Source organism: Narcine bancroftii, chromosome 1 (assembly GCF_036971445.1).
Source record: "Narcine bancroftii isolate sNarBan1 chromosome 1, sNarBan1.hap1, whole genome shotgun sequence".
NCBI classification, from domain to species: domain Eukaryota; kingdom Metazoa; phylum Chordata; class Chondrichthyes; order Torpediniformes; family Narcinidae; genus Narcine; species Narcine bancroftii.
This window is the reverse complement of record NC_091469.1, coordinates 101,290,521-101,308,909: the sequence shown is the minus strand read 5'-3', so window position 1 is coordinate 101,308,909 and position 18,389 is coordinate 101,290,521. Positions and strand designations below refer to the sequence as shown.

At 43.3% G+C, this 18,389-nt stretch overlaps 1 protein-coding gene across 1 annotated transcript in view; it reads left to right on the top strand.

The window, feature by feature from the left end:
* LOC138741150 (glutamate receptor ionotropic, NMDA 1) overlaps window positions 1-18,389 on the top strand; it is a 143,131-nt gene that overhangs the window by 17,254 nt on the left and 107,488 nt on the right. The window lies entirely within an intron of this gene.

Below are 18,389 nucleotides of genomic sequence, written 5' to 3'. Positions count from 1 at the left end.
ACCCAAAGCTCACTGACTTGGTGTGAGCACTTGGCCAGCTATAATCCATATGGAAGTTCAATGTTCCATGGTTCTGTTGTTTTAGATGCAATAGAAGGGTGGAACGATGAAAGGGGGAGGAGTAGCATTGCTGATTGTGGAAAATATCACAGCTGTGCTCAGACAGGACTGCCCAGAGGGCTCATCTACTGGGGCTATATGGATGGATCTGAGGAACGGGAAAGGTTATGGCATTATACACCATGCAATAGTCAACGATAATTGGAGGAGCAAACCTTCAGGGAGATAGCAGACAATGTTGTGGATGTAGGTGATTTTAACTTACCACATATTGACTGGGACTCCCATACTGTAAAAAGGCCACTTGGCTTAGAGTTTTTCAAATGTGTTCAGGAAAGTTTACTAAATCAATACATAGAAGTACCAACTGGATCTCCTATTAAGGCATGAGGCGTACAGGTGACAGAAGTCTGTGTAGGGGAACACTTTGGGTCAAGTTATCATAATGCCATTAATTTCAAGATAATTATGGATAAGGATAGGTGTGGTCACCAGGCTGAGATTCTAAATTGGAGACAGGTCATTTTTGAAGAAATGAGAACAGATCGAAAAAACGTGGACTGGTCAAGATTGTTTTCTGGCAACGATGTGTTTGGTAAGTGGAAGGCCTTCAAAGGTGAAATTTTGAGAGTGCAGAGTTTGTATGTTCCGGTCAGGATTAAAGGCAAGGCTAGCAGGAATAGGGAACCTTGGTTTTTGAGGAATATTGGGGATCTGGTTAAGAAGAAGAGAGAGGTGCATAGTAGGTATGGACAACAACGGGCAAATGAGGTACCAGGATAAAACATAAGAGGGAAATCAGGAGGCAGACAAGGTGAAGGGTAATCCTAAGGGCTTCTACAGGTATAGTAAGTTCTGTTTCTTATTTTCTTCTTTGCTCTTCTGCGCCGTGCCTTTCCGGAAGATCCAGGCATAGCCCTGCACACAAGGAGCTTCGGGCCAAGACCAAAATCAGAATAGTTGTGATTCAAGAACTGCTCTATGCAGATGATGCTGCCTTCGTGGCTTACTCCCAGCCAGAGCTACAAGTGTTGTGTGACTCATGTGCATCCGCCTGCACTGAATTTGGTCCGAAAATCAGGCTGGGCAAGATGGTCGTCTTTAGTCAACAAACCCATGACACTCCATCAATTACCATCATTGAGTCAGTGCTCACCAACGTAGAGAAATTCTGCTACTTGGGCTCCACCATGACAACCATGACAACTCAACACAGAACAAGACACATGCCTGGGAAAAGCATCCACTATCTTCGGACGCCTCCGTGCCCGCGTGTGGGATAACTCCCACCTCTCCACCAAGTTGAAGATCTGAGTCTATGAGGCCTGTGTGCTGAGTACTCTTCTCTATGGCTGGGAATCCTGGGTCACATACAGAAAGCAAGAACACTGCCTGAACACATTCTATTTCTGCTGCCTCAGATCCATCCAAGGCTACTCATGGGATGATAAAGTCACAAACGTCCAAGTCATGGAGAAGACTGGAAGTATGGACCTCTACTCAATCATCCACACTCACCGCCTGCGGATGATCGATTGCCCAAAGATGTCCTCTACAGTGGGCTACCAGATGCTACCCACCCTGTTGGTCGCCCATGTCTTCGTTACAAAGACGTAATCAAGTGTAATCTCCAGTCATTCCATGTGAACCATTCTGACTGGGAGGACCTCACAAAAAATTGTACTGCTTGGTGTTCCGTGATTCGCAGTGACACATCACAATGTGCCAACAACTACAAAAAGTTCTGTGAGGGCAGAAGAGCTACAAGGCACTGTGTTCATCTTCACTTGTGAAGGGATGGGCCATGATGATGATGATGAAGTACATTAAAGGAAAAAATTGGTGTCCTTGAAGATCAGAGTGGTCACCCAAATATGGAGCCACAAGAGATGGGGCAGATCTTCAATGGGTTTTTGCATCTGTATTTAGTCAGGAAACTGGCCCAGAGTCTATGGAAGTGAGGCAAACAAGCAGTAAGGTAATGGAACCTAGACAGATTAAAGAGGAGGAGGTGCTTAGTGTCTAAAAGCAAATAAAGGTGGATAAATCTTCAAGGTCTGACAAGATATTCTCTCAGACCTTGAAGTAAGCTAGAGCAGAAATAGCTGAAGCCCTGGCAGATATCTTTAAAATTTCCTTAGCCACAGTTAAGGTGCTGGTGGATTGGAGGATAATCCATATTATTTCGTTGTTTAAAAAAGTCTCCAAACATAACCCAGATGAGCCTGAGCTTCTCCAGCATTTTGTGTTTTTACATCAGTAGTAAATAAGTTAATGGAAGGTGTTCTAAGAGATTGGATATACAAGAATTTGGATAGTCAGAAACAGATTAGGGATGACCAAGATGGCTTTTGCGTGGTAGGTCGTATTTAACAAATATGATAGAGTTTTTTGAGGAGGTCACTAGGAAATTTGATGAGGGAAAGTCTATGGATATTATTTTCATCGACTTTAGTAAAGCCTTTAACAAGGTCCCACAGGGGTGGTTAGACAGGCAGGTTCACTCGGCATTCATGGTGAAGTAGTAAATTGGATTCGACATTGGCTTTATGGGTAGATGATTGCATCTCTGACTGGAGGCCTGTGACTAGTGATGTACCTCAAGGATCAGTGATGGGTCCATTGTTGTTTGTCATCTTTATCAATGATCTTGATGATAATATGGTAAATTGGATCAGCAAGTTTGCAATGACACAAAGATTGGAGGTGTATTGAACAGCAAGGTGGGTTTTCAAAGCTTGAAGAGGGATCTGAACTAAATGGAAAAATGGGCTGCAAAATGTCAGATGTCAGATGCAGACAATTTTGAGATGTTGCATTTTGGAAAAACAAACCAAGCTAGGGCATAGATGATAAACAAGAGCAGTAGAACAGAGGGATCTGGGAATACAGATACATTACAGGTAGATAGGGTCGTAATGAGAACATTTGGCTCATTGGCATTCATAAATCAAAGCAATGAGTATAGGAGTTGGGGTGCTGTAGTAAAGTTGTATAAGATGTTGATGAGATCAAATTTGGAGTATTGTGTGCAATTTTTTTAACCTAACTACAGGAAAGATATCAATAAAATCAAAAGAGGGCAGAGAAGATTTATTAGGTTGTTGTCAGGACTTGAACTGAGTTATGGGGAAAGGTTAGACAGTTTAGGGCTTTATTCTCTGGAGCATTATAAATGAGGGGAGATTTGATAGAGGTATTTAAAATTATAATGGGTATGATTAGAGTAAATACAAGTAATTTTTTTCCACTAAGGTTAAATGAGATTCATACTAGAGGGCATGGGTTAAGGGTAAAATGGGAGATGTTTCAAGGGAACATTAGGGAGAATATCGTTACATAGAGAGTAGTGGGTATATAAAAATAGAAGAACATAAGAAATAGGAGCAGGAGTAGGCCAACTGATCTGTTAAGCCTGCTCTGCCATTCAATGTGATCATGGCTGCTCTGATGACAGGCTCATCTTCACTTACCTCCACTACTACATCTCAGGGCTGTGTGCTCAGCCTATTCCTGTTCATGCTACTGACCCACAACTGCATCGCCAGATCCAGCTCCAATAGTGTCATTGTTTTCAGGTGGCACAACAGTGGTTGGTCTCATCAGCAACAACGATGAATCAAACTGCAGAGAAGAAGTGGAAAATCTCATGAAATGGTACGAGAGTAACGACCTGAGTCTCCATGTGGACAAGATGAAGGAGATAATCTTGGACTTCAGGAGGGCCATGAATGACAACCCTCCACTACACATCAACTACTCTGTAGTGGAGAGAGTGGAGAGCACCAAATTCCTTGGAGTTAACTTAACAAATGACCTATCATGGACACACAACATCTCCTCACTTGTCAGGAAGGTGTAACAGTGATTGCACTTCCAGGGAAGACTGAAGCAGGCAATACCACCTGGCACTATTAAGCCAACCTTCTATAGGAGCTCTATCAAGAGTGTGCTGGCCAGGATCATTGTCTGAAGAGGGTGTGCAAAATCATTGAGGACCCCTTCCATCATGCACACAGCATCTTTCAGCTGCTCTCTTAGGGAAAGAGATACAAGAGTATCAAAGCCTGCACCATCAGGCTGAGGAATAGCTTCTTCCATTGGACAGTGAGAGTGCTGAAGGACCAAAGAAACTGCTCACATTAACCATTCGAGACTCTAATATTCATAAAACAATATTTATTTGTATTTTTATCCTTCATTTGTATTGTCTGTCTGTATGTATGTCTGGTTGTGTGTCTGTGTGTTTTGTACCGAGTCCAGGGAATGCTTGAAAACCCCACCTCCCTTACCTTCCTGCCTGTCCTTCCTTATTACCTGATATCCTTAGATATTTAATACCCAATCCTTTCCACCCGGCAACCAGATTTCTGTAATGGCCACTAAATCAAACCCCTTTGTATTGATTTGTGCCACAAGTTCACTGATCTTGTTTTGAATACTATGGGCATTCAGATAAAATGCTCTTACACCCATTGTGCTTTTAACATCTGGTAATCTTTGCCTCTTTTGCATGACTTTTATTCCCTCTACTCTTATTTTTATCTTTTTTAACTTATGCTTTTACTTTATAGGCACTCTTTTACTTTCTCCATCCCTCTCCAATCTGTTGAACTCACCCCCCCCCCCCCCACTGTTTAGTTTAACACCCTGTTCACAGTACAAGTTATGCAATTTTCCAGGATCCATGTCCCATCACGTTTCAGATAGAGCCCGTTCCCTTTGAACAGTCCCTTCCTTCCCCAATATTTGTGCCAATTTCCCATGAATTGGAACTCACTTCTCCCACACCAATCCTTGAGCCACACATTTAACTCTATACTCTTCTGGACTCTGTGCCAATTTGCTTATGGCTCAGGTAGTAATCCAAAGATTTACTACTTTCCTCATTCTATTTACGTCATTGGTGCACACATGGACCACGACAACTAGAGGTTGTTAGGGAGTTAAAGGTCTTAGAATCTCTAGGAAGCAGTGACCATTACATGGTCGAATTCAATTTCAAATTTGAAAAGGGAAAATGTTGTCATATGTATAAATTTATCAGTGGAATAAAGGAAACTATGGTGGTATGAGAAAAGAACTGGCTCAGGTCAACTGCAAAAGCAAATTAGTCGGAGGAAAAGAGCAGGATTGGAATATACATTTGCAAATAATAAAATGCATACAGGATAGATATATTCCAAGGAAAAGGAAATTAGTCAAAGGAAAGATTATGTCAATGTGGCTAACAAAAGAAGTTAAGGCCAAGATAAAAGCAAAGGGGAGGGCATAGAAGGAAGTTAAACCTAGTGGGAAATCAGAGGACTGGGATTCCTTTAGAAACTTACAGAAAGTAATAAAGAAAGACATAAGGAATGAAAAGATGAGTTATGAAAGGAGATTGGCAAAAAATATAAAAAAAAGATACTAAGAGTTTTTTTAAATATATAAAAAATAAAAGAGAGACACGTGTTGACATAGGACCGATAGAAAATGATGCTGGGGAAATTATAATGGGTTACAAAGATATGGCAGAAGAATTATGTCTGTATTCACTGTGGAAGACATTAGTAATATCCCTGATAGACAGAGGCTTCAAGGAGTAGAGTTAGATACAGTTAAGATCACTAGAGAAATTGTGCTAGGTAAATTGAATGGATTAAAGATAAATAAATCTCCTGAATCGGACGAGGTACACCCATGGGTTTTGAAAGAGGTGGCTATGGAGATTGTAGATCCATTGGTGACAATCTTCCAGAAATGAGTAGTCTCTGGTGTGGTTCCGGGGGATTGGAAGGTTGCGAATGTGGTTCTGTTGTACAAGAAAAGTGGGAAACAGAAACTATAGACCTATAAGACTGATGTCGATGGTTGGGAATGCTCAAGGATAAAGTTATGAAATACCTGAACAGGATTGGTCCTCATCAGCATGGTTCTTTAAAGGGTAGATCATGCCTGAGTTTTTTGAAGAAATCTCAGGTAGGATAGATAAAGGTGGGCCTGTGGATGTTGTATATTTGGATTTTCAAAAGGCTTTCAATAAGGCACGTTAGGCTGATAAATAAGATGAATGTCCATGGAATTACAGGGATGTGTTTAGACTGAATAGAAAATTGGCTGATAGGCAGAAAGCAAAGGGTTGAAATTAAAGGATCCCATTCAGGATGGCTGCCTGTAACAAGTGGTGATCTGCAGGGGTCGTTCTTTGGGCCGTTGCTGTTTACAATTTATATTAACGGTTTGGATTGTAGAATGAATGGTTTTTGTGGCCAAATTTGCGGATGACACTAAGATAGGTGGCAGAGCAGGAACTGTTGAAGAGACCATAAAATTGCAGAAGGATATAGACAGATTGGGAGACTGGACAAAAATATGGCAGATGAAGTACAATGTTGAGAAGTGTTCGGTTCTGCATTTTGACAGTGGAAATAAATAGGCAGAGAACTATCTGGATGGGGAGAAAATTCAATCCTTGGAGGTGCAAAGAGACCTGGGCGTCCTTGTACAGAGTAATCTAAAAGTTAATAGAAACATAGAAACATGGAAGATAGGAGCAGGAGTAGGTCATTCAACCCTTCGAGCCTGCTCCGCCATTCAATGAGATCATGGCTGATCTTAAAGTTCAGTACCCCGTCCCCGCCTTCTCTCCGTAACCTTTAATACCCTTATACTGAAGAAATAGATCTAATTCCCTCTTAAATATATTTAATGAACCTGCCTCTACTGCCCTCTGTGGCAATGAATTCCACAGATTCACCACCCTCTGGGTAAAGAAATTCCTCCTCATCTTGGTCCTAAATGGTTTGCCTATTATCCTCAAACCATGGCCCCGGGTTCTGGATTTTCCCATCATTGGAAACATCCCATCTGCATCCATTCTGTCCAGTCCTGCCAGAATTCTATATGTCTCTATGAGATCCCCTCTCAATCTTCTAAACTCCAGCGAGTACAATCCCAATTTGTGCAATCTTTCCTCATAAGTCATTCCTGCCATTCCAGGTATCAGCCTGGTGAATTGCCTCTACTCCCTCCATTGCAAGAACATCCTTCCTTAGATAAGGTGACCAAAACTGCACACAGTACTCCAGGTGGGGTCTCACCAAGGCCCTGTACAGCTGCAGTAAGGTATCCTTGTTCCTATACTCAAACCCTCTTGATATGAAGGCCAACATACCATTTGCCTTTTTAACCGCCTGCTGTACCTGCATGCTCACCTTCAGAGACTGATGTACAAGTACCCTTAGGTCTCTCTGCTCTTCCCCATCTCTTAATCTATTGCCATTCAAATAGTAATCTGCCCTCCGGTTTGTATTACCAAAGTGGATAACCTCACATTTATCCACATTGTAGTGCATTTGCCATGTATTTGCCCAGTCCCTCAATTTATCCAAATCACACTGGAGCTTCCTGACCCCCTCTTCCGTGCACACAACCCCTCCTAGCTTAGTGTCATCTGCAAATTTGGAGATATTACATCCAATCCCCTCATCCAGATTATTAATGTAAATTGTGAACAGCTGGGATCCCAGTACAGATCCCTGTGGCACCCCACTGGTCACGGCCTGCCACTCAGAAAACGAGCCAATTATCCCAACTCTCTGTCTTCTACCTGCCAGCCAGTTCTCAATCCACATCAATACTTTGCCCCCAATCCCATGAGCCTTGATTTTGGAAGCCAGTCGTTTATGCGGGACCTTATCGAAGGCCTTTTGGAAGTCCAGGTACACCACATCCACTGGCTCTCCCCCATCTATTTTACCTGTCACCATCTCAAAGAATTCCAATAGATTTGTCAAGCACGATTTACCTTTTGAAAATCCATGTTGACTCCATCTGATCCCTTCTCTGCTAGTCATATGCTCCACTATTACATCCTTAATAATGGATTCCATCATTTTGCCCACTACTGATGTAAGGCTCACTGGCCTATAATTCCCCACTTTTTCTCTACCCCCCTTTTTAAAAAGTGGGGTAACATTAGCTACCCTCCAATCCATGGGTACTGATCCTGAGTCTAGGTGGGATTGGTAGTGAAGAAGGCGAATGCGATGCTAGCATTCATTACAAGAGGTATGGTTACAAGAGGAATGGATTCCGCAGGTGCTGAATTATTACGACAGAGAAATAATTTTACGAGTGGCTATTAGAAATGCACAACAGAGAAAATCACCCTTGATGATTCAAAATAATCGAGTTTTCTTCTATGCGGATTTGAGTCAAGAAGTTATGTTCCAATGACGGGAATTCAATCCTGCTAAAGAGTTGTTGTGGAAGAAAGGTTACAAGGCAACCTTTAGATATCCAGCTGTTTTGAAGGTTTTTCAAGATGGTTACCAACCAAAGTTCTTTGATTCTCCAAAGGAAGCTATAGCATTTGCTCAAGAGCTGCCAATTACTCAGTTTCAACAGAGACATAGTCCGCCGCGATCTCTAAGGAGACAAGAGTTGGAAGAAAAGAGCCGTGCTCCAAGAAGGAATGGTTGTAATGGTGACTCGACAGTTGGAGCTGATTAAAAGAAGAGTTGTCCTTTTTTTTTCTAATGTTTTTTTTAAAAAAAAGGTTATTAAATAATGATGATGTTAGTTTAAGATGAAGTGAGAGTTGGGGGAGAGAACTGGATAGGCACTATTTCCTGAAAGTCATCTGCTACGTGTGAGTTATCTCACACCCATTTTTTTTTGGGAGTTACCGCATTGCGCGGTTTAGACGGGAGGGGTATTTTTAACCTCCTACCCGTTTTTTTTCCTTTTTTTTGTATTATTAGATTAAAGAGTGAAGGGGATTTTTTTTGTTTAAATATTTAAAAAAAGCATAAGAAAGTATTTGATTGTTTAAAAAACTAAAAATTGATGTGGTTTTTTTTGTAAAGTTTATTCAGTAGATAAGGAATATCTGAAATTTAAATGTGAATGGGATGGATAAGTTTTTTTAAATTTTTTCTTTAACTTTAAGGTGAAAGGAGTGGTAATTCTGGTGTATATTATTTTGCTATTTTAGTTATAGAACGAAGGGAATAATGGTGAAAGTTATAAATTGAATTGTACAATTCTTAATGAGGCTTGAATTTTGTTTGTGGTTTATGCTCCATTTGTTGAAGATATAGATTTCATTGTAGACGTATTTTTATTATTTGGATATCTGAATTTTAATGTAATGATTGGGGATATTTAAATGTGGTATTGGAGCTTTTATTGGATAACTATTCAAGAGTAAAAGGGAAAAATGGTGGAAGAGTACTAAAATTGAATTTTACAATACTTAATGAGGTTTGAATTTTGTTTTAAGATGGTGGTTTATGTGACTAATATGATGATAGATGTGAAGTTAGTTGATATTTGGTGAAGGTTTATCTCTATAGAGAAAGTTTTTTTTTCATCTTTTTTTTCATGCTACAATTTTTTTAAAGAATTGATTATTGTTTAAGAATTTTTGATAGATAATGTTACTAACTTTACTAATTTTTTATATTAAGTTTGAGTTAAATATATGTTTCATCTTAACTCCGTTTGTTAAATATATGCATTTAAGTTTGATTTAAATATGTTTTTTAAGTCTGATATCTTAGTATTAATTACTTTTCTTTTTGTTAGTATTTTAATCGGCTATGTTTTTGTTTTTTTTTGTAAGTGGGTTTTTTTTCTCACATATATTATTAACTTTATTAATTCTTCACTCTTTATTTTGGGGGGGAAAGGGGGATTGGACTAATTTGAGTTGGGTTATTAATGTGTAATAATTATTGGGGAGGGTATAGTTTATTTAGATTACTGATACTGTATTGTAATTTTATTATTTCATTCTTAATTTTTTTAATGTAATCCTATATGTTATTCATGTTATAAAATCTTAAATAAAGTTTAAAAAAAAGAGGTATAGTGTATAAGAGTAGAGAGGTGTTAATGAGGCTCTATGGGGCACCAATGAGACCCCATTTGGAGTACTGTGTACAGTTTTGGGCCCCCTATATTAGAAAAGATGTGATGTTACTGGAGAGGGTGCAGAGGAAATTTACTCGGATGATTCCTGGAATGCAGGGACTGGCATATGGGGAGCGTTTGACAGTTTTGGGTTGCATTCGTTGGAATATAGGAGAATGAGGGGGGATCTCATCGAGACATTTTGAATATTTGAAAGGGTTTGACAGAGTGAATGTGGATAAGATGTTTCCCTTGATGGGTGAATCGAGGACAAGGGGTCATAGTCTTAAAATTAGAAGTTGTCCAATTAGAACAGACAGGAGGAAGAACTTCTATAGTCAGAGGTTCGTAGATCTGTGGAACTCACTGCCGTACAAAGCAGTGGAGGCCAGATCACTGGGAGTATTTAAACAGGAAATGGATATGTATCTCATTAGTAAGGGTATCAAGGGATATGGGGAAAAGGCTGGAAATTGGAACTCGGTGTGAGCATAATTCAGTTTAGTGTAGTGTCACGGAACAGATGTGATGGGCCTAATGGCCTGCTTCTGCTCCTTTAACTTGTGAACGTGAACTTTTCCCTCCCACTGCAAATTCCTCAGCAGGTCAGGTAAGATTTCCCAAACCTGGGCACTAGACAGGTATCACAGCCTTCAGGACACTCTATCCCTGTGAGAGCGTACTTTTTTTGATCCCTGATTCCCACTACATATCCCTTCTCTCCCCTCTTTGAATGGCTTCCTGAACCATGGTGCCATGGTAGGTTGCTAATTTTTCCTGCAGCCCCCACTTATCCACAGAAGGGGTAAGAATCTCGGATTTACGAGACAAGATCAAGGGCTGTGGCTCCTCCAGCACTGTCTCTTGGATCCCACTACCTGCCTCACTCACAGTCACACCCTCTTGTCCTTGACCACAGGCTGAATTTGAGGCAGCTGTTCTGATGGGTGAAACTGCCTCCTGAAACAGAGTATCCACCTATCTCTCCCTGATGTGCGTTTGAAGCTCAGATTCTAGGTCATCAATTTTGAGCCTGAATACTTCAAGCAACTTGCTGCAGATGCAGTCATCAGGAACCACATCAGGGTCTACCAACTCCCGCATCATGAAGCTGCAACACATCACCTGATCTTGCATTCCTACTTTATTTAATTAGCTGTAATTTGGTGACTACAAACAAAAGCTGTCAGCTGAAGTGGTGAATGCAGGCTCAATTTTAACATTTAAGAAAACTTTGGATGGGCACATGGATGGGAGGGGACCGAAGGAATATGGAATGGGTGCAAGTCTGTGGGACTAGTGTGGTGATATGTTTCCTCCATTGTATATAGTTATGATTGATTACTGTATATATGAAGCTGGCCTGCCCACTGATGAGTTATACCCTATAACTCCTCCCCAGTGGTCCAGGGCCATAAAGGTTGAGCCACCTCTCCCTTCCCACCATTCCTATACTTGGATCTGGGCCAGCAAGGTTCTTCTGTATATTAAAACCTATCATTCCCTCAGTCTTGCCTTTGTGGTTACTGACAATGCCTAACAACTAGGCAGAATAATAGTTTGGCACAGTCTAGAAAGGCTGAAGGGCCTGCTTTAGTTTTGAAATGATCTATGGTTCTATGAAAGAATTCCAAGGAATTATAGACATCTCATGTGGGAATTAATGGAGAGACAGAGAGGCAGTGTGAGTGCTGAGGGAGCCAGCATGGATCAAAGCAGAATCAGTATCTCAGAAGAATCAGAATTTATTGTCATGAACAAGTCACAAAATTTCTTGTTTTGTGGCAGCAAACAGTGCAAGCAATTATATAAACCACCTGACAAAAATAAATAAAAATGGTACACAAAAAATCAAAGAAGGCCGTGTCTTTAGTTCATTGATCGTTCAGGAATCTGATGGCAGTGGGGAAGAAGCTGACCTTGTGCTGTTGAGAGCTCACCTTTAGGCTCCTGTACCTTTTTCCCGATGGTAGCAGAGTGAAGAGGCCATGGACTGGGTGCTGGGAGTCCTTGAGGATAGAGGCTGCTTTTTTAAGAAACCGCCTCTTGTAGATGTCCTCAATGGAGTGAAGTCTGATGCCCATGATGTTGCAGGCCAAGTTAACAACCCTCTGGAGTTTTTTCTTGTCCTGAGCGTTGGCATCTCCGTACCAGACAGTGATGCAACCAGCCAAAGTGTTCTCCACGGTACACCTGTAAAAGTTTTTGAGAGTCTTCAGTGACATACTGAATCTTTTCAAACATTTCATAAAGTATAGCTGCTGGTGAGACTTCTTCATGATTGCACCAACATGGTGGCTCCAGGACAGATCCTTGGAGATGTTGACACCCAGGAATTTGAAGTTATTGTACCTCTCCTCTATTGAGCCCTCGATAAGGACTGGTTTGTGTTTCCCTGACTTCCTCCTGAAGTCCACAATCATCTCCTTGGTTTTGCTAATATTAAGTGCAAGGTTATTGTCATTACACCATTCAGTGACCTGATTTATCTCCCTTCTGTATGCTTCCTCATTGCCTTTTGTAATTCTGATGACATCTATGGTGTCATCGGTAAATTTATAGATGGCATTGGAATTGTGCCTTGCTGCACTATCATGCTTGTATAGTGAGGAGAGCAGTGGGCTAAGGATACATCCTTAAGACATGCCTGTGTTGATAGTCAGTGAGGAGCAGCAGTTTTCAATTCCTATTGACTGTGGTCTCCTAATGAGGAACTCAATGACCCAGTTGCAGAGTGGGGTGTAGAGGTCCAGGGTTTGGAGCTTGTTGACTAGCACTGAGGGAATAATGGTGTTGAAGGCTGAGCTGTAGTCAATGAAGAGCAGCCATATGTATGAGTTGCTGTTTTTGAGGTGATCCAAAGTTGAGTGGAAAGCTAATGATATTATATCTGCTGTGAAGTGAATGTGATGATAGGATAATTGCAGTTAATCCAGTCCTTTGTTTAGGTACATGTTAATTCTGGCCATAACCAACTTCTCAAAGCATTTCATCACAGTCGATGTCAGTGCTACTGAGTGGTAGTTGCTGAGGCAGCTCACTCTACTCTTCTTGGGCACAGGGATGATTGATGCCCTTTTGAAGCAGGTGGGAACCTCTGCAGCAATGAGAGATTGAAAATGTCAGTGAATACTCTGGCTAGTTGGCTGGCAAGATTTTCCCTCTCTCTCTAGCAGCTCTGAAAGCTTTTGAGAGAATTAAAACTGATATTGCCAAACCTGCACTCTCGTCCATCAACGAGAATGTTCCATTCCAAGTGGAAATCTATGCCTCAGATTGTGCCTTAGCGGGAACCCTTAATCAGTGGCATTTTTCTCCCACATGCTACATGGACCTGAACTTATGCATCCGGCCTTTGAAAAAGAAGCCCAGGCTATTATTGAAGCTGTTTGCTACTGGAGACACTTTCTAACTGGCAGAAAATTCAGGGAAATGGGCAGGTCAAAAGGGCTAACACCACAGTCTGGAAGACTGTTAACCTCGTATTCATAAACAACCTGAGAGGCTCCAGAATTCATAAACATCTCATTATATTCTGATTTCTCTGATAGTTACTAGCCTTGTTTTGGATATGTCAGTGAATTCTCAATGCCATTTATTTTATTGTTGTATTATGCATGCAGTAGATTTGCTTGCCTGCTTGAATATTACTTTAGCAGCTGTCCTTTTAATTTTATCCCTACTTCTGCTGGGGGGAGACTGTGGTGAATCTGCGTTGTGCTGTTAATCTCTCGCTGTGCTTAGTCTACTTTACTGACATTGGACGTGTATTATCTCTACCACTAAAGACACTCCCCTTGGGTATAACTGTCTATCATTATTGTACCACTATTTTCAGCTAATAAAAGCCATGATTCCCAGTTAACTACACATCCTTAGTCTTCTTCATTAACTGGCACTTCAAATATTCTGCTAGGTATGCCATCTAGGCCTGATGTCTTGCGAGGGTTCACACTCCTGGCATTGGCCTTTGTTGGGATTCTCGTAGGTACTGTTGGATTCTCCTTCTCAAAGGAGAAGATATTCAGCTCATCGGGCAATGAAGCATCACAGCCACCTTTGATGTTCGCCCTTACTTTGTAGGCTGTAATGGGCTACATTCCCTGCCATAGCTGGTGTGTATCTGTCTCTGTGTCTAGCTTCCTCTGGAATTGCCAATTTGTTGCAGAGATAGCCTTCCGTAGGTCATATATGGACCTTGTAGAGATCTGGATCTCTAGCCTTAAGCACTCTTGATCTCGCCTTCAGCTGGTTGTGAATCATCTGATTCATCCAGAGGTTCTGATTGGGAAACACTCGGTATGTGCACGTGTGCACACACTCGTCCACTCAGGTCTTGATGGTCAGTGACACCTGTTGCATATTCATTCAAGTCTAAGGATGAGTTTTTGAATATATTCGAGTCGACTAAATCAAAGCAGTCGTGCAGAGATTTGTCCACCTCCCTCGACCATACTTTCACTGTATTCACTAATGCTGCTGTTATCCTCAATCTTTGTTTGTACACTGGAAGTTGGAGTACAGACAGGTGATCAGACTTGCTGAAGTGCAGTTATGGTATGGCTTGGTATGCCTCCTTCAAGATGGTGTAGCAGTGGTTGAATATGTTGGCTCCTCTGATCTTGCATGTGACATGTTGGTAATAGTTCGTTGGAGTCTTCTTCAGGTTGGCCTGATTGAAGTCCCCTACAATGATAAGGAAGGCATCAAAATGTGCTGCTTTGTGGCTGATAATCAGTGCTCTGTCCCTCCATTGCCAGCCTGATGTTAGCCTTGGATGGAATGACAGGATGATGGTGATGAACTCCCTTGGCAGGTAGAATGGACAGCACTTAATCGTCAGATGTTCCAGGTCAATGGGCCATTACTGTTACATTTGTGTACCACAATGAACTGATGATGCCACGAATGTCGCTTCCCCTGGTTTTTCCTGATGCTGGTGTCTGGTCAGTGCAAAGGAGGGTGTAGCCCTTGGGCTGTAGTGCTATGTCCAGAATGTCCTCAATTAGCCATGTTTCTGTGAAGCACATCTTCACAGGAGAAGGGTTGTGCTCTGACCTAGCATTTTCTCTGCATTTCCTCATTTAACACACTGCAATGGAGGTAACAATGTGCTTGACTCAGGAGTTGACATGATGTGACTGGTGGGATCTCTGACAATAAGTGCTGGGTCCTTGGCTATTCATCATGTTTGAAAGAGACAGATGAAGGACAACCTAAATGTAGTGAAGGTTGATATTTGATAGTGGCTGGAGGTAAACAAGATGCAGTACACAAATGTGATGGAGAAACTCAACAGGTCACGCAGCATCCATAGAAAGTAAAAGACCGTCGACGTTTCGAGCCTGAGCCCTTTATCAACAGTGCTGAAAATCAGGTAGATGCCTGAATAAAAAGATGAGGGAAGGGGGAAAGGCATGACAGGTAAGAGGTAGATACAGGTGGGAAGACAGATGATGGGCAAGAGAGCAGACGGCAAAAAAAGATAGGTCTCTGATAGGAGAAGGAAGAGAAGAGGGGGGGAGCTAGAGGAAGTGCCTGGTATTGTCAGCAGCAAGTAGCCATCAAGGGCAAGACTTCCCAGCAATTATAGCCGAAAGAAACTGTGGCGGTACACCACTGGCCTACTGCAGGGGGCAACCTCTGTACCTGCAGGAGAGCACAGAGACAAGACAACACCTGGCCGGATGTCAATCAGCCGACCTGAATGGACCAAGCCCCACCCGGTCGGGTGTCAGTCAGGGATATAAGCCAGAGGCGGCCCTTCGAAGACACTCTCAGAGCTTGCAGCAGCATAATCTCCCAGCTGGCTCTGTGGATGTTTATGTTGAATAAAGCCTGTTGAACAGACTTTATGTTTAGTGTGTTTGCTTCTGTTTGATAGCACACCACAATTTATTTGACATAAAATTTTAAGGCTGCTATGGAAAAGCTCCTGAGCGCTGCAAGGAGCCTCAAAATGGACCCACACCACCTGGAAGCACAAACACACTTCGAGATCTCGAAGCACACTGTTGAAGCAATCATTGAGGCTCACGCCGACAACATCTTGGACTCCGATCGAAGCTGGGTCCCCGAGCCTTCCAGGCTCTCAAAGACTGCACCGGGTACTCAGAAGTGCTGAACACCCTCGAGACCATGTATAAACCTCCCATGAATGTGGTTTTTGCAAGATACCTCCTGAGTATCCATGCCCAGTTGGCTGGGGAGATGGCCGAATCCTACCTGGGAGCCCTACGTGAATTAGCCTGACCATGCCTGGCAGCACCCAGGGTGAACGAAAGGGAGCTCGAAAGGTTGATGAGGGATGCCTGCATCCAGGGTTTACACTTGACAGCCGTCAGGCTGAAGCTGCTGGAGGACAATATCTACTCCCTGGCCAAAACAGTGGAGGTAATCTGAACCCTGGAGGCAGCAGTCCTGAACACTGAAGCCTTCAACTCCAGGCATTCCCGGGTCTCCACAAGGTCAGCACAGACTGCAGCTGTGGCCCAAAAACAGACAATGGATGAGAACATCACTGCAGTGGGTGCCCCACACCCTTGTAAGTACTGTGTTTCCTGGTGTGGGTCAGATCGACGATCGCGCCAAAACTGTCCGACCAGAAATCAGTACTGCTCAAGATGTGAAAAGAAAGGCCATTTTGCTAAAGTATGCCTTTCAAAGCCTGCCGGCAGCTCAGCGGCCCTCTATGACCAGCCCCCCTCCCATCCAGTCCAAGCCACATGTGATTGCCAGGCAACGCCATTGCCTCCACAGTAACTTCTAGCCTCCCCAACCTCAGCAGCCCTACTTCCAGCCTCACTGGCAATGGATGCCGCATGCACGCCATGCGCCCAGACCAGCCCTCAACCATGCCAACACCGCCCCACTAAGACGACACATCCGCGGACTACAATGACATCACAAACAGGGTCTCCATCTTCCAGCGTGAGATGAATTGCATGGTAGACCGGCATAAGTTAAGGGTGACTTTCCCATACCTGGATAGTGTCACCATCTGCGGCCACGACCACCAGGACCACGATGAAAACCTGGAGAAATTTCTCTGGACAGCCGAGGAATGCGTGTTCAGCACCACCCGCCTCGCAATCCTGGGGTACATCATGGTATATGGTGTAATCGGCCTGGATCCAGAATGGATCCTCCCCATTAATGGAGCTGCCCCTTCCCCACATGCTCAAGGCCTTCCATAGGTGCCTTGGCCTTTTCTCTTATTACTCACAGTGGGTTTCTCGCTTCTTGGACCAGATTTGCCCACTGACCATGGCAACAACTTTTCCTCTCCCACCCGAGGCACAGGCAGACTTCACACGTATCTGGCAGGATATCGCAGACTCCACTATGCATGCCGTGGATGAGGACTCCCCCTTCCAGGTGGAGAGTGATGCCTCTAATGTGGCCCTCGCCGCTACCCTTAACCAGGGTGGACGCCCTGTCACCTTATTTTCCAGGACCCTACATGGTCTGAGCTAGGGCACTCCACCATTGAAAAGGAGGCCCAGGCAATCATGTCAGCAGTCCTCCACTGGTGCCACTACCTGGCTGGCAAGAGATTCACCATCCTCATCGACCAACGTGCAGTGACGTTCATGTTCAACACCATCCACAAAAGCAAGATCAAGAATAATAAAATCTTATGCTGGAGAGTCGAGCTGGCAAAGTACAGCTACGACATCTAGTACCGACCGGGGAAGTTTAATGACTCCCCTGATGCCCTCTCCCGGACCTTAGCATCGCTCCATGATGACCCGCTGCAGGCCCTGCACGAATGCCTCTGCCACCCAGATGTCACCTGCTTATACCACTTTATCAAGTCTCAAAACCTCCCATACACCGTCAGGGATGTCAAGACCATGACTGAGGCATGCCAGGTCTGCACTGAATACAAGCCCTGCTTCTTCCACCTCCCCCATGCCCACGTGGTTAAGGCCACTTGGCTCTTCGAGCGCTTTAGCGTAGACTTCAAGATCTCCCTGCCTTCCACGAATCAGAATGTCTATTTCCTCGCGTTCATAGATAAGTTCTTCCACTTCCCTTTTGCCATCCCATATCCAGACACCTTCACAGCCACCATCATCTTCACCATGTTTGGCTACCCTGCGTTCATCCACAGTGACTGGGGGTCTAGTTCATGAGTGAGGAACTGTGCGAGTACCTGACAGCAAGGAGCATCGCAACTAGTCGCACGACTGGTTACAACTCGAGAGGTAATGGACAGGTGGAGCATGAAAATGGGGTAATCTGGAAGGCAATCCTTCTGGCCATTAAGTCTAAGTGGTGGTCCGTAGAGTTCTGGCAGGATGCCCTCCCCGAGGTGCTCCATGCCATCAGGTCACTCCTGTGTTAGCTACCAATGAGACCCCTCATGAACCCCAGGAAATCGGCGACTGGAATCTCACTCCCAGCATGGCCCACGTCCCCAGGAC